This window comes from Tachyglossus aculeatus, chromosome X4 (genome assembly GCF_015852505.1).
Source record: "Tachyglossus aculeatus isolate mTacAcu1 chromosome X4, mTacAcu1.pri, whole genome shotgun sequence".
Taxonomy (NCBI): domain Eukaryota; kingdom Metazoa; phylum Chordata; class Mammalia; order Monotremata; family Tachyglossidae; genus Tachyglossus; species Tachyglossus aculeatus.
Window position 1 is genome coordinate 40,391,815 of NC_052098.1, and position 23,382 is coordinate 40,415,196.

At 44.3% G+C, this 23,382-nt stretch overlaps 1 protein-coding gene across 3 annotated transcripts in view; it reads right to left on the reverse strand.

Annotated features, from left to right (window-relative positions):
• LOC119948011 (synuclein alpha interacting protein) overlaps positions 1-23,382 on the reverse strand; it is a 259,871-nt gene that overhangs the window by 167,330 nt on the left and 69,159 nt on the right. Inside the window, exon 1 of one of the 3 annotated variants that reach the window (XM_038769797.1) lies at positions 13,837-13,911. The exons of the other annotated variants lie outside the window; for them this stretch is intronic. The gene's annotated coding sequence lies outside the window, so the exon portion shown is untranslated. Of the gene's footprint in view, positions 1-13,836; positions 13,912-23,382 lie in introns of those variants that run through there. 3 annotated transcript variants of the gene reach the window in all.

Consider the following 23,382-nt stretch of genomic DNA (forward strand, 5'->3'; position numbering starts at 1 on the left):
CCTCTCCCCCTCGTCCCCCCTCTCCATCCCCCCGTCTTACCTCCTTCCCTTCCCCACAGCACCTGTATATATGTATATATGGTTGTACATATTTATTACTCTATTTATTTATTTATTTATTTATTTTACTTGTACATTTCTATCCTACTTATTTTATTTTGTTGGTATGTTTGGTTCTGTTCTCTGTCTCCCCCTTTTAGACTGTGAGCCCACTGTTGGGTAGGGACTGTCTCTATGTGATGCCAATTTGTACTTCCCAAGTGCTTAGTACAGTGCTCTGCACATAGTAAGCGCTCAATAAATATGATTGATTGATTGATTGATTGATTGATAGTTGAAGCCTCCTAACTTCCACATCACATCTGACACCACCACCATCCTCCCTGACCTAGAAGTCCACATCCATATGTGTTTTTGTCAACTTCTCTCTGCCTTTTACCTTTTACATTCAGTCTGTTGTGAAGTCGTGCAGATTTTTTCTCCACAATACTTCGAGGATCTGCCCCTTTCTCTCACTCAAATGGCTAACCAATTCAAGATCTTGTCTTTTAGTGGCTAGACTACTGTATCAGCTTCCTCACTGCCTTCCCTGCTTGCACTCTCTCCCCTCTTCAGTCTAGCCTACACTTTGCTGTCAAGATCCTTGTTCTAAATCATCATTCAGTCAATCAATCAGGGCAGGGAATGTGTCTGCTTACTGTTGTATGGTACTTTCCCAAACGCTCAGTACAGTGGTCTGCACATAGCAAGTGCTCAATGAATTCAATTGAATTAATTTATCAAGCACTTACTGTGTGCAGAGCACTATACTGAGCACTTGGGAGAGTACAACATAACAATAAACAGACACATTCCCTGGCCACAACGAGTTTACAGACTAGAGGGGGGAGACAGATATTAATATAAAAAAATTACAGATACGAACATAAGTTCTGTGGGGCTGGAGTGGGTGGTCAGCATACATCTCTTCATTTCTCAGAAATGTAAAATAGCTAATCATTTCTCTGGGCATCAAACAGAACTCATATCAGTTCTCTTTGCCCACCTCTCACCTGCTCAATCTTTTCATTCCTCCCAAGCCCACCTCCTTACTATGACTCATTCTCGACTCTTCCACCCCTTGTTCACACCCTTCTCCTGGCCTGGAACTTCCTCCCCACAAAAGTATTTTAAAAATCATTCTCCTTCAGGAGGCATTCTCGGATTCATTTCTACCACCACAGGTTGTGGAAGGAGCATGGCCTAGTGGCAAGAGCCCAGATCTGGGAGTCAGAGGACCTTGATTCTAATATCAGCTCTGCCACTTTGCTGCGGAACCTTGGGGAAATCACTTAACTTCTCTGTGCCTCAATTGCTTCTCTGTAAAATGGAGATTAAATCCTCTTCCCTCCTACTTAGACTATGAGCCCCATGTGGGGCTGTGGCTGTGTCCAATCTGATTATTTTGTTATCTACTCCAACACTTAGTACAGTGCCTGGCACATAGTACAGTCTTAAAAAGTAGAGATCAAAACAAAACAAAAAAAAACCCAATAACCAACTTGAGCGCTCATGTTTACACAACAATCCTTTGGACTAATTTTTCATCTTTAATTTTTTCACTTGTTTATCCATGTACTCACCTTTCCACACTCCTATAATACCAGGTGAACTTGGTTCATCCTCCTGCACACACTACTTGTAAATAATTTGGATTAGCCTATTATCCTATGTCTCCCATTAGATTGTAAACTCCTCGAGGGCGGGGCAGTGTCTTTTACTTTATTGTACTCTCCCAAGTTCTTAATGCAGGCCACTGCACACAGTAAGCACTAAGTACTCCTAATGATTGATGGTTCTGCAACCACGCAAAGGGAAAGAATACATTATCTCCTGCATTTGTCCAAAGGTCATACTGGGACTTTGGGGATTGTTTCTGGGAGCAGACTGAAAGAAGGATAGCTGATGGCGCAAATGGGGATTTAGTCATCACAGTAGCCATGGCTATGCTCATCTGCAACCCTTCCTCAATGTGGCTCTGTGCCTATTCCATTTGGTCGGCACCTAGAAGGAGTTTGCTTTCCTCTCCAGAGTCCTGGTGGTACACTTCTGGGCCACCAGGAGCCAGAGATCTGAGTCTGGTTTGTTTGTTCTATCCCATGATGCCAAGCCTATGGTCACAACAAACAACCTTTCAGCTGGTGGTGGAACAGTGATAACTCTTTCCACTCAAAGGGCAACAGACAATGAAGATGGCCACTAGACAGTCATCCAGGAGTTACTGAATGTATGAACATACTGGTAAATGTGCTCTGGGACCAAAGACAAAGTATTTGCAGCACATAGTGAACTGCTTTGCAGTCAGCAGAGCCCCATAGAAACATTATAAACCTCAAGTCATGGGCCATGTATCAACTTTTACCAGATAATCCCTACCCACAGTCCAAGATTTTTCATTTGGCAAAATTAAATGGTAGCTCAATTCTGCTACCTGGCAACACACCACCTAGCCATCTGCTGACTGGCAAAGAAATATAAAATTGAATCGAGATGGGCAGTATGTATGAAGTGAAGGCCCACCCAGCAGTAGTTATGTTTTTCAACCATTCACATGGGCAAGACCTGAAATTAAGCCTCTTAAGTGGTTCCACCGATGTCCTCCATGAACCGTATTCACATGTACGAGAGAAGCAGCATGGCATAGTGGCTAGAGCACAGGCCTGGAAGTCAGAAGGTCATGGGTTCTAATCCTGCCTCCACCACTTGTCTGCTGTGTGACCTTGGGCAAGCCACTTCACTTCTCTGTGCCTGTTACCTCATCTGTAAAATGGGGATTAAGACTGTGAGCTCCACGTGAGACAGCATGCTTAACTTGTATCTACTCCAGCGCTTAGAACAGTGCTTGGCAGCTAGTAAGTACTTAAATACCATCATCATTATCATTATTATTACATAAGGAAGCACAGAGCAAAGCCTGTTGCTATGCAACCCCATTGCTGTATGGTCCCCCTGGATGTAGCTTTGGGAACTGGGGAACAATTTCTTTAACAACACAGGATTTTGCTGATATTATCTTGAAGGCACTCCTCGACCTCAAAGGCACACTGTGAAGATGAAAAGATCTATGAAATGCTCTGAGCTTCTTAGAAGAAAGAACATGATGCATACCACGATTGTCATATCGTTCCTGCTTATTGCCCTGGGGTCCAGCTCCTTTTGAAAATCCACTGATAGAAACTGTGCTGATCTGAACCAATCACCTCTGTTGACCTCAGGTAAGTGATTCTCCTACCTAACAAAATCACAGTAATTTACAATTTTTTATTTTAGTGCTTGTTAAGACTATCCGGTAATAACTTTCAGGAGGGTTTCAACCTGAAATATGAAATGGAGGTACAAGAGATTGCTTAAATTCCTGAATTTGGGTAATGGTTCCGTAGGTCAGGATTTGTCATAGTAAAAGGTGCAGATAAGAAGTTCAATTTTAAAAAATTCTGGATGTCATTTTGAATGATCTTCTTTCTGATGTTTTGTCTGTTTTGAATTCAACTAGACTGCTCATTGGCTGCCCAGTTCTGACAGTTATAGGACATACTAAGCATCCATTAAACATTTTAATCAGCCATTAACACTGACTTTTAATTGGGCACACTGTAAATGAACTGGGACATCCCATTACAAGCTGGCAATGCATTCACTTCTTTTCCATTTCCTTTCTTTATTGCTCTACCAAATGTCATGCAGCACGGTTTGCAAAGACCAAAGCCAAGTGGAATTCCTAAAGTACAACTTTTAACAACTTTGGAACACCATCAACATGGCTCAAAATTCTATCCTAAATACTTTGACAGCATCCTTTTAATGCCTAGAATGCCAAACCATCATTACCCTCATGGTAATTAGAATTTAAAGAGAAAACGTGTTCTTAATGATTCTAACAAATGGAAAAACTCATTAAATGCAAACCCAAATATGGACTTCATGACGCTTATGTCATCCCAGGTCTTTAGGTAAAGATTTCATTCAAATATTCCTGATGTATTTATTTAGGTGTGATATGCACTCTCCAGTGCCAACATAAAGCTGGAGCGTGCAGGAATTCTGCTGCTTAAAACATGCATTTACACACATTACGAAATGTGGTTTAGAGAAAAGAGGTGATCAAGACATTTACTGAGGGAAGTTCTCATCCACATCCTAGCCAATTCCATCTGTAACTTGAGAGGAGCTTTGCCTATTTCCTAGCAACCTGAGCAAACATTGTACTACATCCAATACTCAAAGATTTGTAACCATGTTAATCTGGGAGTATTCAACTTAATTGAAAGCTGGATTTTTAAACTACAATACAAATGCACAACAGTAATGCTAAATTATGAGGATCAGCATCTGAGTGTGCTTGTGAAAGAGGGCTAAGGAAATGCAAATCACTCATTTACTATTGATAGTATTCTGGGTTAGGGCTTCTGTGTTACTTTAGTAAATACTCCTCTACTATCTTGACACTATTGTTCTGTGTTAGGGCTCTGCTCTCTGGTTTCCAGGTTTCTCTGCTTCCTGGAATTCTATGGTTAAAACATGGCTTGGAGACCACATTTATGAAAATTCCATTAAACCTCTCACCACTTTGACAAATCCAGCCTGGCAATATTAAGCCAATTCAAAACTAGCTCTCAGTGCTTTTTTTAGATTTAGTACTCTAACAACTTCACCAAGCCACCAGGGTGAAGCCATATTATTCCAGTAGGAATACTTATCATACTACTTTCAGAAGAATTGGAGACGCATACAGTTGATGAGATATTTATTTATTAAACAGAGATTCAACCAAAGCAGGTTTTTTAGACACACAGAAAGTAGCCTAGAAACCCATTATATCTACAACTATTTCCATCACATTAGAGGATTCTGACTAATAACTAACTTTTAAATTTAATATGTATTCAAATAAATCATTATCTTAAGCCCTTTATTGTCTTTTATATATGTTTTATATGAACATTCTTAGTACAGTACTCTGCACGCAGTAAGCACTCAGCAAATACTATTGATTGATATCTTCATTCTGCGAGAAAAGTTAAGAATCTCTAGAAACAAGGAAAAATTTAACACACAAATGCCAAATCTTGCTCCTGAGGAAAACAGAAAAATTTCCAAGATTAATGCCCAATACCTCCCACTATCTGGTGGGGACAATGACTTCTGCTCCCTATCTTACCCAAGGAGATTTTGGTGCATTGTCCAGGGTCAAACAGTTAATCTGTGGGAAATCTGAAGCTAAATCCCAATTCTCACAAAATCAGATCAACGGCCTCTTTATTAGACCACCCTGCCTCTCTCTGATCAGAGCCAGAAACAGGCTGGGTCAAACCTGAATATAGTGAGTGCTTACAAAATTTTCCCAAATAATTTCTTTATTCTAGCCAAAGATAACCCCATGGTCATGTGCTACAACAGTGGTTTGTTCCACTCCCTTTATGAAGATCCCCTCTGTAGGTCAGCATGGGTAGAGAAGCAGCGTGGCTCAATGGAAAGAGCCCAGGCTTTGGAGTCAGAGGTCATGGGTTCAAATCCCAGCTCTGCTACTTGTCAGCTGTGTGACTTTGGGCAAGTCACTTCACTTCTCTGTGCCTCAGTTCCCTCATCTGGAAAATGGGGATTAAAACTGTGAGCCCCCCGTGGGACAACCTGATCACCTTGTAACCTCCCCAGTGCTTAGAACAGTGCTTTGCACATAGTAAGTGCTTAACAAATGCCATTATTATTATTATTATTTAGGTATCACCTGTGTTTAAGACAGAATTTCTTCCCTGCTGAGTTACTGCCCCTAAGTAACTTTCATCTAAGGCTGATACCACCTGTTTTAGGGGTAGATTTTCTTTGATTTTATAGCTGGGCTGTTTCAGGTGAAAGTGTCAGGTTTATGAACTGGGATAGACTATTTAGAACAAACCTCCCAAAACACACATAACTAAGATTCTTTGTTTAAAGTTTACCAAATTAACTCTCTGCAAAGAGATTTGCTCATGATGTAAATCTTACACTGCACACTATCTAGGAGGGAAATATTTTTTAAAAATCCTTTTTTATGTTGTTTCTAGCAGCTAGGGTGGCCATTCACCTTGTTTCATATGGTTTTCCTCTAGCTCTGTCCTTTGTCTGCTGTGGATATGGTATTGGATGTCTTTAGGCCTGATGTTTTGATTTTAAATGCCCAGCCTCTCTTTTGCCTCAGCTCCTGCTGCTGAATTCCATACTTAATCAATTAATCAACTGTATTTATCGAGTACTTACTGTGTGGAGAGCACTGTACTAAGCACTTGGAAGAGTACAATACAACAGAGTTGGTAGACACGTTCCCTCCCACAGTGAGCTTAAAGACTAGAGGAGGAGACAGACATTAACATAAATAAATTACAGACATGTACATAAGTGCTGTGAGGCTGAGAGAGGGGTGAATAAAGGGTGAAAATATAAGTGTGAGGGTGTTGCAGATGGGAGTGGGAGAAGAGAAAATGAGGGCTTAGTCGGGGAAGGCCTCTTGGAGAAGATTTGTCTTCAATAAAGCTTTGAAGTTGGGTCACCAAAACCTGTCAGTCTCACCTCCACAACATCGCCAAGATCCACCCTTTCCTCTCCATCCAAACCACTACCTTGCTGATTCAATCTCTCATCCTATCCCGATTGGATTACTGCATCAACCTCCTCTCTGATCTCCCATCCTCCTGTCTCTCCACACTTTAGTCCATACTTCACGCTGCTGCCCATATCATCTTTGATCACCTCAAGTTTAATGCACGGAAGGAGGCAATGGTAAACCACTTTGGTATTTTTACCAAGAGGACTCTATGGATACACTACAGAATGATTGCAGATGGAGGTAGGGTGTTCTGGGTGAGATGTGTCCATGACGTTGCTATGTGACGGACACGACTCGGCAGCAGAAGACAACAGCAGCAGTTTGAATGGAGAAGAAAGGGCAGATTTCAGTGATGTTTTGAAGGTTGAACCAACAGGATTTAGAGATAGATTGAATAAGTGGGTTGAATGAGACAGATGAGTCAAGGATAATGCCAAGGTTATTGGCTTGTGAGACGGGGGTGATCGTGGTGCCATCTACAGTGATGGGAAAGTCAGGGAGAGGACAGGGTTTGCGTGAGATTACGAGGAGCTCTGCTTTGGATATGTTAAATTCGAGGTGCTGAAAGTGACATTCATGTTCTGAGTGACTTAGGAGGGAAACACGATGGCTCTGGAGCAAGTGGACAAGTTGGGGTGGGGACCATGGGATGCCCCAGATTAATGCTGTAGTTTCAATGTATCCCCAATCTATTTTCATGTCCATCTCCCCCTGTCAACTGTAAATTCCTTGTGGGTAGGGACTGTGCCTACCAACTCTGTTCCACTGTACTAACCTGAATACTTAGAACAGTGCTCTGCATACAGTAAGCAATCAATAAATCAGATAAATCAATAAATCAATCAAAGAAGCAGTATGGCTCAGTGGAAAGAGCACAGACTTTGGAGTCTGAGGTCATGGGTTCAAATTCTGACTCCGCCAATTGTCAGCTGTGTGACTTTGGGCAAGTCACTTAATTTTTCTGTGCCTCAGTTACCTCATCTGTAAAATGGAGATTAAGACTGTGAGCCCCCCGTGCGACAACCTGATCACCTTGTAACCTCCCCAGCGCTTAGAACAGTGCTTTGCACATAGTAAGCGCTTAATAAATGCCATTAAAATTTTTTAAAAATAAATAAATACAGTTTATTGGTTGAGTGCTGTGTTGGATGGTGTTACATTACACTAAGTACCCGGGATAATCCACACACTGTCATATGCATCTCAGCATCTGGTACCTATGAGGCCCATCAGTGGCCACCCAATGTTCATTTCTCTGTCTTGGTGTAACATGGTGTAGTGGATAGAGCACTGTACTTCCCAAGTGTTTAGTACAGTACCCTGAACACACTAAGTGCTCAATAAATACAAATGAATGAATGATAGAACATAGGCCTGAGAGTCAGAAGGTCATGGGTTCTAATCTTGGCTCCACCACTTGTCTGCTGTGTGACCTTGGGCAAGTGACTTCACTTCTCTGTGCCTCAGTTATCTCATCTGTGAAATGGAGATTGGGGCTGTGAGCCCCACATGGGACAGGGACTGTGCCCAATTCGATTTGCTTGTATCTGCCCCAATGCTTAGTACAGTGCCTGGCACAAAGTAAGCCTTTAACAAATACCATCATTATTACTACTCATATTGTACATTGAGTCTGGTCCTATTTAAAGGGTAATTAGTAAACTAAATTTATACTCAGCAAGTAGTTTTTGTATGCCTAGTCACATGAGATTCAATTCTAGCCCTGGAGGCATTTTGAATTATAATGGCTAGTTCTGGAACTGAGGCTGCTTTAACCATATGCCAAGCATTTCAGGCATGGACACAACTTCAAGTTCCATCCCCTCCTGATGACCTCAAAGTCAATAGTGCAAAACTGAATACATCTCCCCTTCTACACTTAATTCTTCTCCTAACGTTCCTCTCATGGGTGGCACCACCAACATTCTCCCTGTCCCAGGAGCCCCCAATCTTAGAGTCATCTTGAGTTCCTTTCTGTGCTTCACCTCTCACTTTCAATCTCTCGATCCTGTTGGGTTTTTTTCTTCACAATATTTCCCACACTCCTTCCTTGCCACCTTTATGGCCACCAACCTGGTCCAAACCCTGGTCACCTCCTGATGAGACTAATGCACCAGCCATCTCACTGGTTACCCTGCCTCTAACCTCTATTTTCTTCGGTCTGTCCTACGTCTGCAGCCCAGATTACCTTCCTAAACCACTGTTTAGAAATATATCACTTCATTCTCCAACTCTAGCCCATTTCTCTCTGCAGCCAAGAAAAACTGCTGACTGATGGCTTTAAGACATTCTCTCAGCTCTCTTCTTTGTACTTATCCACTCACTTCTCCCACTGCACCCCAGCCACACTCTTCATTCTTCCCAAGCTCACCTTCCTACTGTGCCTCCTTAACAATGTCCCTCTGCTGTAGCACTTACATATGTATCTTTAAACTCTATCGCTTCCCCATTCTGTAAATTATTTTGTGTCTATCTATGCCATTAAACTGTATCAGTCAATCAATGGTGTTTGTTTATTGAGTGCTTACTGGATTAGAACCAGGACTAGAACCCACTTCTGACTCCCAGGCCCGAGTTCTATCCACTAGACCACTCTAACCTTCTCTGAGCCTCAACTTCCCCTCTGTGCAATGGAGCCAATGACCACCTGTAGTTCCTGCTCTGTGTGCCCCTACTCATCCCCTTAACCTCAGAGCATTCTGAACCCAAATCTGCAGCATGTCCTTCCACTTAGTAACAGGCAGAGACCTCGTTATTCGGCTTCTATAGAATAGAAAACGGAATCAGGATTTTTTTTTTTAATTAAAAACTGTCAAGGGGTTAGAAAACGTGCCCCAGAAGCCAGACACGAAGTAGTGTCATTCCCTGACTTTCATATTGTAGATGCAAGAGGTTTCTCTATTGGTAGGGCTCATTATACATCGCAAAGAGAACAGCAAAGACCCATCCCTTGTAGATGGCTTCCAGAACCCTGGAAAGGAGTGATGTTCTCCCACAGCAAGTGAGAAGTAGCATGGCCTAGTGGAAAGAGCACAGGCCTGGGAGTCAAAGGACCTAGGTTCTAATTCCAGCTCTGCCACTTGTCTGCTGTGTGACCTTAGGAAAGTCACTTAACTTCTCTGGGCCTCAGCTGCCTCCTTTGTAAAATGGGGATTAAATCCTCCTCCCTCCTATTTAGACTGTGAGCCCTAGGTGAGACAAGGTCTATGTCCAACCTATCTTGCATCTACCCCAGCGCTTAGCACGGTGCTTTAAACATAGTGCTTAACATGTATCATTTTAAAAAAAGCAGGAACAAATGTCACTTCTGCCAGCCACACCTGGGTACACCCTGGCTGTCTCCAGTTAGACTGTAAACTTCTTGTGGGCAGGGAAAGTGTCTTCTACCTAAAGGGAGTGGGGTAAGGGCATTGGAGAAGGGAGAGGAATGGATGTTGAGGAAGGAGAGGAAGGGAGTTTGGGCAGATGGAAGTTAAAATAATGGCTGGGGTAGAGAGGCAGTGGAAAATTATGGTATATCTCAAAAAGGAGATATGGGGGTGTCCTGATTGTTATTATGAAGCCAGGTGAGGTTCATCACAGTCTTTGCCCTCTGCAGCCACAGTGATGACCAATATAATTCGGTGGAAGAGATAACAACAATAATAATAATTAGGGAATTTATTTTGCCTTACTCTGAGCTACACACTGGAGTAGATAACAGATAATCAGACGCAATTCCTGACCCCAAGGGGCTCACAATCTAAGATGCTTGGAAGAGAGGCTGTAAATGGATCTGTTTTCTTCATTACCAACAGCATTCATTAAGCACCAGGCACTGTACTGGGCACCCAAATACTATGTCAGTTACCAACTTTATTCACAGCAAGGAAGTTCCTGTGGGTTACATGCATAGCAACATACTAGAGAAGTAAAAGAAAAGGAGTTTATAGTCAAATGAGTTGAATAACAGTATATCCAATTCTCCTGTAACATGTGGACTGAATTCTTACAAAACACTGTATTAAGGGAAACTGGCATTATGATACTCGCCATGCCTAATGTCTGTCACCCACACACACCCCATTTTCCCCCAGTATTACAGTGTGCTGTATTTGAACAGGCTCATGTTATCAAATGAATATTCCTGATTCCCTAACAGCATTCTAGCCAAAAACCTAGTAAAAACATGCTTTATGGCAAAACTGAGTGCATAGTCTTGCTTGGTTATGCAGGTACCAGGGACAGACAGTTAAAATGACAGTTATAATCCTGGTCCTACCATTAGGATCAACTAATCCTTACTCAACATCTGACCTGTGCAGATAGGGTACTGATCTGGGCATTATTGGGGATGAAGACTGATTACCTTGTAACTACCCTGGTGCTTAGTAGAGTGCTTTGCACATAGTAAACACTTAACAGATACCACAAAATAATGAAAATATTATTAAGGAGAGTGGAGGGTATATCGCCAGAATTTCTCTGGTCCCCCAGATCAACATCATTAGATAGCACGTAAAATGCTTACCAGTACATAGTCCTGGTAATTTTCTTTCAACTTCAAGTAAAAACAAAATTGATACCAGAAGCCCAGCATACTAAAGAAATGCTGCTTAATCACAAACCTGCCTCAGTTCTGCTGGGAAACTATATTTTTAACAAACCTATAGGGTACTGCAAGTAATAGTTACAATCACTCATGATAGTACAATTCTTAGAAAATGCAATTGTAATTACTCTTCAAAGCTAAAACCACAGCATTTTGGTGCTAGAAATCAATGGAAATATGCTACAGCACAGAATGCAGCTGCCAAGGCTCATGAGGTGTGAATGCACCTGAATACTATGTCGGTAACCAACTTTTTTATTCCCTGCCAGGAACTTCCTGGGTGCTAAAGAAACTGCAAACCAGACAAAGGGACATGAAAAGGCAGCAAGCCTATGAATCATTCCTAAACCAGCAATTCTGAATTTTTGCCATCATAGTCATCATTTTCCCCCCCAAGATAAACCTGTACTAAAATGAAAAGCAGTGTGGAGAGCAGAAGATTGACTGACTGCCAAATGCTTGGATTCTATTCTGATCCTGTCATTGATTTTCTTGATGGTGTTCAGAGTTTGCATTTAAAAGAGAAATTCCCTTGTGTTTCTTGTAATGATGCACCTGCTCCATATACATTTCATCTCTAAAAAGACATGCCTGAAATCTGGCAAGCAAAACTGCTCCAGGCTCTTCCTGATAGTATCAAAGTTCATTTGTTTATGTGCTTTTTCCCCACAACACTAGAAAAATTGCCACTGCTACAGCTTTTTTCCCAGTGAGCAAAAAGTTCCTTGGAACATATGTTTTCACTTTGTCAGCATATACCTGAAATCAGCAAGTGGTAAAAACAGGGAAGCACATTTAAATATGCTTCCTCATATGCCTCAAAAATAGAGAGTTAAGCACCCCATTAACAAGCATCAATTTTTGGCTCAAAACTCTAACCAAATGTCATATTGGTTTTTTTCCTGACATAATAATAATGATGATGATGGCATTTGTTAAGCACTTACTATGTGCAAAGCACTGTTCTAAGCGCTGCGGAGGATACAAGGTGACCAGGTTGTCCCGTGTGGGGCTCACAGTCTTAATCCCCATTTTACAGATGAGGGAACTGAGGCACAGGGAAGTTAAGTGACTTGCCCAAAGTCACACAGCTGACAATTGGCAGAGCCAGGATTTGAACTCATGACCTCTGATTCCCAAGCCCATGCTCTTTCCATTGAGCCACGCTGCTTCTCATGGCAAATCCAGAATGTTAAAGTGATTATTCAAATGTCTTCTTACTAAAATGTCAGTGTTTTTAAAAAGTGTTTTTTTAGATGAGAACTATGAGTTTCTCCTCCATTGTGCCTATCTATACTCTTTAGAGAAAATACCTTTTTTCTAGTCCTTTGCCTGAGTGCTGATGCATATTTTATCCAACATGTAAATTCCCATCTAATATGGCATTCCCTGGGGACTTCTATAATGGGTAACACAGCATAACACCTTTTTCGAGCAGCCTTAATGACAAAGTGCAGGGTCTGAGTGGTGTTGCATTTTATCTGATCATTAAGTACAAAGGGCTACAGTAGATAGATTTTACAAACACACACACGGTAGTTTTCATAGAATTTTCCTTTCATACATACTCGCACACTTACTGGAATCTTTCATGCCATTTGTGCTTTTAAAAATTTCAGTCTGGATAAATGAAATACAGATTTCAAGTTAGCGCCACCAAGGGTGTGTGCCTCAGAATAGAAATAGATTTTGCCTTGCTGCGGATTCAGCAGAGGAAAGGCTGTAAAATTACCATGCGTGTTTAGAGTGACACCTTGGAGCCTTGACATGGTTTCCACACACGGAATCCTAATAAAATTCCCCCCGTTCTTTACAGCCCGTGGGGTGAAGGGAGACTCGACCCTCTGGCAAAGGCCTTTCTTTAGGGCAGGATGATGGGCACCTGTCAGTTCCAGGCTGCGGAACGGGGCACGTTTTAAATGGCACCCAAGACAGGGCTGCCTGCACCAATTTTCCCAAGAATAACAGTCGTGGCAGGGAGAGAGACGGCAACGTATTGTGTTGCACCACCCCCCTCCCCCCCGTTTTGTTGGTGGCCCATTGAAAACTGGCAATGTGGAGGATGCTTTTTTTTTCTCCTAAAGACCTTCCCCTTTGCAAGTAGAGACTTCAACAAAGATTCCTAGTATTTCCTGTGGAAACTGTACGACTGCCAGTAACGTCTCACCAATGTTTTCCCCTTTAAAAAAAATAAAAAACAAAACCTGGCAACTGACAATAGCCCAAATACCGGTTTACTCCCGCTCCCCTCCCTTCTGTCCTACCTGCGCAGAGAAGTGACCGGGAGAGAAAAGGCGAGCACGAAAGGTGTCGACAAACCCGGCCCTCCCAGCACCCCCAGCCCCCCACCCCAGGGCGAGGGCTGGCCCGGGCTAGCGGTAGCCACTGACATGCGAGGTGGCCCTGGTTAGGTGCCGGCCGCCCCTCCCCGAGGGTCCTCACCCCGATTCAACGCCCCCGACCCACAGGAGGGGGGCGAGGCCGAAGCCATGCAGGGGTTGCGGGGAAAGGGAGAACGGGGGCTGCTCCAGTGTCTCGGTGGCGGCCCCTACTCTTCTCCCCACCACCCTCCCCAGGCCCCGGCCCCGTTGCAGAGCTGGGTCCCAGGAGACGGGAGGACACTCACCGCGGCTCTGCGGCGCTCCTCCCTGCCGGGGGCGGTGGACGATGCTCGGCGGCCTCTGGCCACGGGGCTGATCGCGGCTAGGGCTGCGGCGGCCGCTCCGGGCCCCGAGCGGCTGGGAGACGCCTCTCCAGCCGCCACCGCCGGCTCCCTCCGCGCTCCTCGCTCCCGCACAATGCGTCCCCCCCACCCCCCCCGCCTCGGCGCGGCCCGGTCCGGCTCGGCTCGTGACTGCAACAGTCCCGGCCCAGCCCCAGTTCGGGACCAAGTCGCGGGGAGATCGGGGAGCACGAAGGGGCGGCCGGCCCCGACTCTCGGCTCCTGCTTCCTCCGCCTCCCCCGCAGGTCTGCGGGCGTCCGACTCCCACAATGAGTGACAGCGACCCAGCCCCTCGGCGGGGAGAGCCCCCGACCGACCACCCCACCCCCTCACACACACACAGTCACACTCAAACACACGCCGACACACCCACCCTGACACACATACACCCTTCCAGGCAGTACACGTTCACACGGCCATGTACACGACTTGCACCGACACATAGCTTATACAGCTACTCGTCCCTTTCTCTCCCCTTCGATTCGGATTTTGCTCGTTGCTTTTCTCTTCACCCTTCTCTTTTGCTGCCCTTTCCCCATTTCATGATGAAACTGTCTCTTGCCTTGAGCCAATGAGTATTCTAGTCCCAGGACCAGGTTCGCGCAGGAGTGTTGGGGGGCGGGGGGGGGAGGTCCAGTGATTCCCGTATAAACATTTGGCCTGTAAAGTTCATTAGGAGAATATTCTTTACCATTGGCATAGCACTTGGCATCCTGAAGGGTCCCCGGGGGCTTCCCAAAACAGCAAGGGCTGCAATTGCTTTGCTCAACCACAGCCACCTCTGTAGTGGAAGGGCAGCACTCTGTGCTCAAGCATTGGGACAGGGAGGATTTTTGGCCTGGATTGCCGTTCTCCTGTAAGGAAAGGTGCTGCCTAAATAAGACCTATTGCTCTTGGATGAACAACGGCATAGTGTTCCTTGCACAAACTGGGGGTGGGGTGGGAGAGTGAAAGCTTCTTTCCTTCCCTATCGCTCCTGGACTGACATTGCATGGGGGAGGATGCCTGGAGCTGAAGGGTTTGTGGCAATTCCGAGCCCTAGACAGCACTCTGGGAAGCACTAAATGAATGGGGGGGGGGGGCGGGGGGAGGCTTCTTCCCCAGTCCAGTATAAAGACTCAGAATCAGGAAATTCGTTCAGCATGACTACATTGGAGGCGGTGGAAGGGGCTCAAAGAGAAAGTCGCCTCTGGATGGATTCACAGTCGTCTGGATGATCAAGAGCTGGTTGCTGGGGGTTGGAGGAGTGTGTGAGGGAAGGATTCCTTTGGCAGCTCATTTCAATAATTACCTCACTGCTCAACTTGTTTCAAAACAATAGTTAACTAGATTCCTAGTCGATACCACTTGGGCTGTGAGAGTTAAAAGGAGCAGACAGTCCTACAGCTGTTCGTGCATGAGGATGAGTAAGAAAACCCCAGCCTTTGGGACCAAATTTGACTGGGTCCTGGGCCGAAATCATTCACATGAACAGTCATCCTTCCCAAAAGAGAGAAGAAATTCACCATTCTTTGGCTTTCTTTTCTCCCTGAGAGACTGTTTCAGTCTCTGTTGTTTGATAAAACATCTCACAACCATCAATGCATTCAGCTATGTGCTAATCTGCTTGCCCCATCAAGCACAAAACTTTACTCATATCCATAAAAGCTTGCCTTTCCCATTTGAAAACTATGCATGATCCCTCAGTATAAAATATTAGATCCAATGACATCATATTGCACTAAAAATACTTGAAAATATTGGTTTTAATTCAGTCACATCTGTTTAAAATAAAGCTTTTTTTTGGCTTAGTAGAAAACCTGGAAAGTGCACATCTTGTTTTCCTCCAGTCGATACAGATGGAGTGGTGGCATTCTTGATGGGTTCTGTATGGAATCCGTTCACATTAAACCAATGTTAACTCTGTTTGAAAACCATCTTGTATTTGATTTTACAGATTTAGCAGAACTGCAAATGTAGCTCTTGTTCCAACTGTTCTGAACATCCAGTGCAATTTAAACACATCAGGTGGTATCCTGCTCTGGAGGCCCAATTCTGCTGCCCAAACACAAGCAAAACTGCTGCCTATTCGGGGGAGTTTTATCTGAGCAACGATTGAAGGACTATTACGAACGTTTCTATCATGAGCTAGCCTAACAAAGTCTCACAGAGCAAACCCAACAATATCCAGAAGGTCTTTCAGTTAAGGATTGTCTGCCTAGTTATATAATAAATTTTACCACGTTTTTCTGGTGCTAACAGGGTTTTGAATACATTTCACTACTTGTTACCATGAGCTTTTTATTACCACTACTAAAATTCACTCTAACATATGTGTTTTGCCCTGAGCTTGGTCAGTATGTTTTTTTGTACCAAAGTGGCCCTCAAGAAACTGCTCAAGAACTTGGGTGATAACAATGTTATTTTTTAAGTGCTTACTATATGCACTGTCTTAAACACTGTAGTAGATACAAGATAATCAGTCTGAATACAGCCCTTGTCCCACTGGGGACTCGCAGAGACTGTAAGCTCCCTGTGGGCAGGAATCTTGTCTACCAACTCTTGTATTGTTATGATATTTGTTAAGCTCTGAATGCTAGTGTAGATCCACATTAATCAGGTCAGACACAATCCCTGTCCTACATGGGGCTTACAGTCTAAGTAGGAGGGAGAACAGATATTGAATCCCCATTTTATAGTTGTGGAAACTGAGGCACCATGGAAGTTGTGACTTGCCCAAGGTCACACAGCAAGCAAGTGGAAGAGGCAAGATTAGAACTCAGGTCCTCTGACTCCCAGTGCTTTTGCCACAGGGTCATGCTGTTTCCATCGTACTTTCCCAAGCACTTAGTACAGAGTAAGCACTTAATAAAATACCATTGATGGATTGATTGGTAAAAAGGTGGTTTAGGTGGTAGGGCCAGGGCTTGCAGCTACATTTAAGGTTCTGGAAGGGAATCCTTTCAGCCACCCCGGCATGCACAGAGTCTCACTCTCAGCCGCATTATTTTGGAACAAGAAGATAGCTAACTTTCTATACATAATATCCCACTATATAAATCAAAGGCTCTTAAAGTTTTTGCTTCTCCAGAGTGAGCACTGAAAAATTCCAAATGTGCAAAGAAAGTGAGACAAAGTATGAAAGTATTGAAGTTGTTGGGGTTGAAGTAGAATCCTTTGAGCACTGAGCTTTCTCTGAATGCCAAATCAAAATACAAACTAAAAAGCCTATCATTTAGTCTACTTTCCAAGGCAGCAGCAAAGAACAACCCAACCTGGATGGCAGCAATCAGGAATTTTATATTTCTCTGGGAGTCGAGTCTTCAGGTGGGTCAGGAGTTCCAGAAGCTGAGGTGAAAACAGCATCAAGCATTACAAAAGCAACCACAGCCTCAAAGCCATAAACATCTTTATGAGTGTGGGAGGAGCTGCTAGCCATCATCATCAATAATAATATTTATCAAACACCTACTGTGTGCAGAGCACTGGACTGTACTAGGTCCTTGGGAGAGAGCACAGTAAAAGTGAGAAATGTAATCTCTTCCCTTGAGGAGATTACAGATCTAATGGGGGAGAAGGCAGATACAAGTTGGATACGGACAGAGGGAACAAAAGAATAAACACAGCTACAATGGATGAAAACATAAACAAAAATGAATAAATCAATGGAAGAGCCAGACATACACAAAAATTCTGATGGGCTGACATGACCAGGGGGATGTGGGGATTATTCAGAGAATGCCTCCCGGAGGAAGTTATTTTTTAGGAGGACTTTGAAGATGGGGAAGTCTGTGATTTGGGGAACTTGAGTGGGGAGTGAATTCCAGTAAGGGGAAGGGCATGAACAATGATTGGTCAAAGGCAGGAGAGTTGGGAATGAGGTGTACTTAGGAGACATAGTGTAGGAGGAGAAAAATCAGTGCAAGCTGGATGGAAACAGAAAAAAGAGTTTAAACATAAGAAGACAACAGCTGGTGGAGACTCTTGAATCCAGTAGTCAGGAATGGCTGATGCAGAGAGAAACAGGAGATTTTTGAGGAAGGGGAGTTGCACTCTGGCCTGCAGAGTGTAGAACATACTGAAGGGGCAGGGGTGGGTGGCTAAGGGAAAGGAGGCCAATGGGGAGATTGATGCAGTGATCCAGGTGGGAGGTGATAAGGGCTTGGACCAGCATGGTGGACATAAGGTTGGAGAGGAAGAGATGGATCTAGGAAATACTGTGGAGGAAAATTGGCTGAATTTAGAAACAGGCTGAATCAACGTGGGAGGTAAATGACAGAGAGAAGTCAGAGGTAACACCAAGGTTTCAGACTCCTAGGTGGTGGTGTTGCCCAAGTTAGGAGGGGACATGGCATTGGGAAGGAAAACAAGGAGTTTGGCTTCTGGGAGTAGGTTTAGGAGTTTCAGTGAGTGGCACATTGGGGCAGGTAGCATCCATTACCCATAATCCTCTAATGGGAGTAAGAGTAGCCAAAGTGCTGTTTTGGAGATTGCCTATTTCATTCAGGGACTAAAGCTCATTTTACACCAGTCTTTAAATAGCCACCCAATAATTGAAATCATTTGGTCACTTCTAATTTCTGCGGCCCATCTTCACTGTGAATCTGCCACATTGAAAACAATGGCAGCTGCTGCCTTTCTTTAAAAGGGAAACATCTGTGTAGGCATGAGCTTAATAAAGCCCTCTACTTAGAATTCACCACTTGGTTTGGCCTGGGTACATATGTCTAGCAAGGGGGGGAAAGCTGCATTGCTTTTTTTGAGTCCCTGAACCATCTGCGTCCTGGCTAACGCTAGGTGTTTTCATATGGTTTATAGCCTGGTGAAGAAATTTACTACAAGGAGCCATGTAGTTATACCTTAAACCAGGATATCATTTGGGGTAGATCCAATGCGGTGGGAACCTGGCATCAAACTTCAAAAAACCAGGTATTATTATCTGCTTTTATAGGTGAATAAACTGAGGCACAGGGAGTTTAAGTAATTTACTGATGGCTACACAGCAGACTAGTGGAAAAATTGAGATTAGAATTCAAGTCTACTGATCCCTAGATCCTTGTCCTTTCCGCTATACCACGCTGCCTCTCAAATGGCAAGATGGATTCACAAGCAATGACAACCTGGAAGAATGTCTGCCTTCTAGCATTCAAAGTATGTTCACCTCGACAGAGCTTCCCTGGGTGGGATAGATGAAGAGAAGAGGTGAAAGCAGCAGACCAGTGAGCTGAAATGGGGCAATCAAAAACAAGGGGGAAGAGGAAATGATTTAATGACACTGCAAAGCACAGCCTCAGTTGATATGGCATCACCACTGAAAGCTGGCAAACAACTGCAGGAGACGGACCAGCCTGGCATAATGAAGTCAAGAAAAGATCAGTTCTTCTAGAACAGGAGCTGTGAGATAATCATGAGACAAAGATGCAAAAAGAAAAACATCACCACGTCCTGCAAATAATAAACTTGTCAACACAAAGCACTCTTAATTGGGACCCTAATTAGGACCCTCAGTCCCTCCACTGACCTTTCCAGCCAAAGAGTCACCCACAGGAAAATTTCTCCTTCAATGCCATTCATGTATAGACTGTGGAATGTAAGCTCTTTGTAGGCAGGGATCACATCTATCAAGCCTGTGGAACTGTATTTAATATTCTGCAAACAGTAAGCATTCAGAAACCATTGATTAATTATATAGAATGGAAAATGAGAAGCAGCATGAGAAGCAGCATGGTGTAGTGGATAGAGCATGGGCCAGGGAGTCAGAAGGTCATGAGTTCTAATCCTGTCTCTGTTACTTGTCTGCTGGGTGACCTTGGGCATATCATTTCACTTCTCTGGGGCTCAGTTACCTCCTCTGTAAAATGAGAATTGAGATTGTGAGCCCCACATGGGACAGGGACTCTGTCCAACCTGATATGCTTGTATCCACTGCAGCACTTAGTACAGTGCTTTGCACATAGTAAACTCTTAACAAATACCATAATTATTATTGTTATTATAGAAGGAAATTGATGTTACACTGAAACTGGAGTTACAATACTAATTTTGGTATTTGTTAAACACTTACTATGTGTCAAGCATTGTACTAAACACTGGGGTAGATATAAGTAATCAGCTAGGACGCAGCCCCTATCCCACAGAGGGCTCACAGTCTAAACAGGAGAGAGAACAGGCATTTAATCCTCATTTTACAGATGAAGATACTGAGGCACAGAAAAGTTAAATGACTTGACCAAGGTCATGCAGCAGGTAAGTGGCAGAGGCAGGATTAGAACCCAGGTCTAACCCAGGTCTGTGCTCTTTCCACTAGAGCATGCTGACAGTAAACAGCCCAGGAATCAAAAGATGTGAATTCTGGTTTTTCAGGTAAATGACAGCAGAAAACACTTTTTTGCATCCTTTTATTCTTTAGGATTCTTATTCTTCTTTTTCCTTCCCTTCTGTTCTGGGTGTGGCTCCTCAATCTTGTTTCTGCATTACCCCCACGCTTACATATGGCCCGTCATGTGAGTGTGAGTCTGTTAGTCTGAGCCTAGCGAGCACATGCATCATCACCAACAACATCATCATTATTTTATCATCATCAACCCGGGTAAGCTTGTTGTGGGGAGGGAATGTGGCTGCCAACTCTGTGATATTATGACCCCATTCCCTCTCATCCCATGAAATCTCTCGCTCCGTCCCTTCTCCCCTCCTTAACTTCCATCTTCAACTGCTCACTCTCCACTGGTTCTTTCCCCTCTGCCTTCAAACATGCCCATGTCTCTCCCATCCTAAAAAAACCCTCTCTTGACCCCACCTCACCTTCTAGTTATCACCCCATCTCCCTCCTACCATTCCTTTCCAAACTCCTTGAACGAGTTGTCTACACACGCTGCCTCGAATTCAACACCAACTCTCTCCTCGACCCCCTCCAGTATGGCTTCCGTCCCCTACATTCCACGGAAACTGCCCTCTCAAAGGTCACCAATGACCTCCTGCTTGCCAAATCCAACGGCTTATACTCTATCCTAATCCTCCTCTACCTCTCAGCTGCCTTTGACACTGTGGACCACCTCCTTCTCCTCAACACGCTATCCAACCTTGGCTTCGAAGACTCCATCTTCTCCTGGTTCTCTTCTTATCTCTCTGGTCATTCATTCTCAGTATCTTTTGCAGGCTCCTCCTCCCCCTCCCATCCCCTTACTGTGGGGGTTCCCCAAGGTTCAGTTCTCGGTCCCCTTCTGTTCTTGATCTACACTCACTCCCTTGGTGACCTCATTCAGTCCCACAGCTTCAACTATCATCTCTACGCTGATGACAACCAAATCTACATCTCTGCCCCTGTTCTCTCCCCCTCCCTCCAGGCTCGCATCTCCTCCTGCCTTCAGGACATCTCCATCTGGATGTTTGCCCGCCACTTAAAACTCAACATATCCAAGACTGAACTCCTTGTCTTCCCTCCCAAACCCTGCCCTCTCCCTGACTTTCCCATTACTGTTGACGGCACTACCATCCTTCCCGTCTCACAAGCCCGCAACCTTGGTGTCATCCTCGACTCCACTCTCTCATTCACCCCTCACATCCAAGCCATCACCAAAACCTCCTGGTCTCAGCTCCGCAACATTGCCAAGATCCGCCCTTTCCTCTCCATCCAAACTGCTACCCTGCTCGTTCAAGCTCTCATCCTATCCCGTCTGGACTACTGCATCAGCCTCCTCTCCGATCTCCCATCCTCTTGTCTCTCCTCACTTCAATCCATACTTCACGTTGCTGCCCGGATTGTCTTTGTCCAGAAACACTCTGGGCATGTTACTCTCCTCCTCAAAAATCTCCAGTGGCTACCAATCAATCCGCGCATCAGGCAGAAACTCCTCACCCTGGGCTTCAAGGCTCTCCATCACCTCGCCCCCTCCTACCTCACCTCCCTTCTCTCCTTCTACAGCCCACCCCGCACCCTCCGCTCCTCTGCCGCTAATCTCCTCACCGTACCTCGTTCTCGCCTGTCCCGCCATTGACCCCCGGCCCACGTCATCCCCCGGGCCTGGAATGCCCTCCCTCTGCCCATCCGCCAAGCTAGCTCTCTTCCTCCCTTCAAGGCCCTACTGAGAGCTCACCTACTCCAGGAGGCCTTCCCAGACTGAGCCCCTTCCTTCCTCTCCCCCCTTGTCCCCCTCTCCATCCCCCCCATTTTACCTCCTTCCCTTCCCCACAGCTCCTGTATATATGTATATATGTTTGTACATATTTATTACTCTATTTATTTATTTTACTTGTACATATCTATTCTATTTATTTTATTTTGTTAATATGTTTGGTTTTGTTCTCTGTCTCCCCCTTCTAGACTGTGAACCCACTGTTGGGTAGGGACTGTCTCTATATGTTGCCAACTTGTACTTCCCAAGTGCTTAGTACAGTGCTCTGCACACAGTAAGTGCTCAAGAAATGCGATTGATTGATTATGTTGTATTTTCCCAATCACTTAGAACAGAACTCTGCACGCAGTAAATGCTTAATAAATATGATTGGCTGATTGAATTTATTGAACATTCAGTCTTCGCAGAACACTACACTACACAGATTAGGGAAGAATAATTGAGTTAGTAGATATAATCCCTGCCCTCAAGAAGCTTACAGTCTAGCTGGGGAGACAGGCACTAAACAAAACTGCAGGTAGGGGGAAATAGCAGAGTTCAAGGATATGTAAATACTGAAGGGGACTGTTGAGTAACCAAGTGCTTAGGTGATGTGGAGGTTCTGAAATCATGGTTCAGGAGTCTTTTTTGGGGGGTGGGGCAGAAGCAGTGGGGAGAGCAGACGAGAGATTAATCCTGGAGGAGATGTGATTTCAGGGTGGCACATTTTTCACTATGGCATGTTATTCAGGAGAAAGTCTTCAAGATGATATATCAGATGGTGTTCTTAAGTGTCTTTTTAAATGTCCAGTGTGGTGGTGGTTTGGATGGAGCAGAAGGAGAGATGTGAAGAAGGAACTAGCAGGAGTTAATAACTGACTTAATTGACTTCAGGACATTGGGAAGGCCACTGTCATGGCTGTGACTTCTGTGACTGTTAATCTGGCTCCTGAAATTTTGTTTTTCCTTCTGTGCCTGTCAGCAACCTTCTCCCTATTATTCTTAGTTTGTGAACCCCTTGGGGGCCCAGGATCGTGTCTGTATCTCATCAGATACTTTTATTACTGAGCATAGTATAGCGCTTTGCACAGCAGAGGCGCTTAATGCGTATTAATACTACTACTATTTTGGGATAAAGTTTAGTGAGGGCAAGACAAGTTGTCATCTAAAATGAGTAATAGTAGTAAAAATGGTATTTGACAGTCACCTACTGAGTGCAATGCACTGTATTAAGCATTTACAACAGAAGAACAGAAACACATTTCCTGCCCACAAGATGATGATGAAGTGCTTAAATGATTTCAGGACTTACAGGGACTCTCCCTGTTCCCTGTTAATAAAGGTAATGGAGGGTTAGCT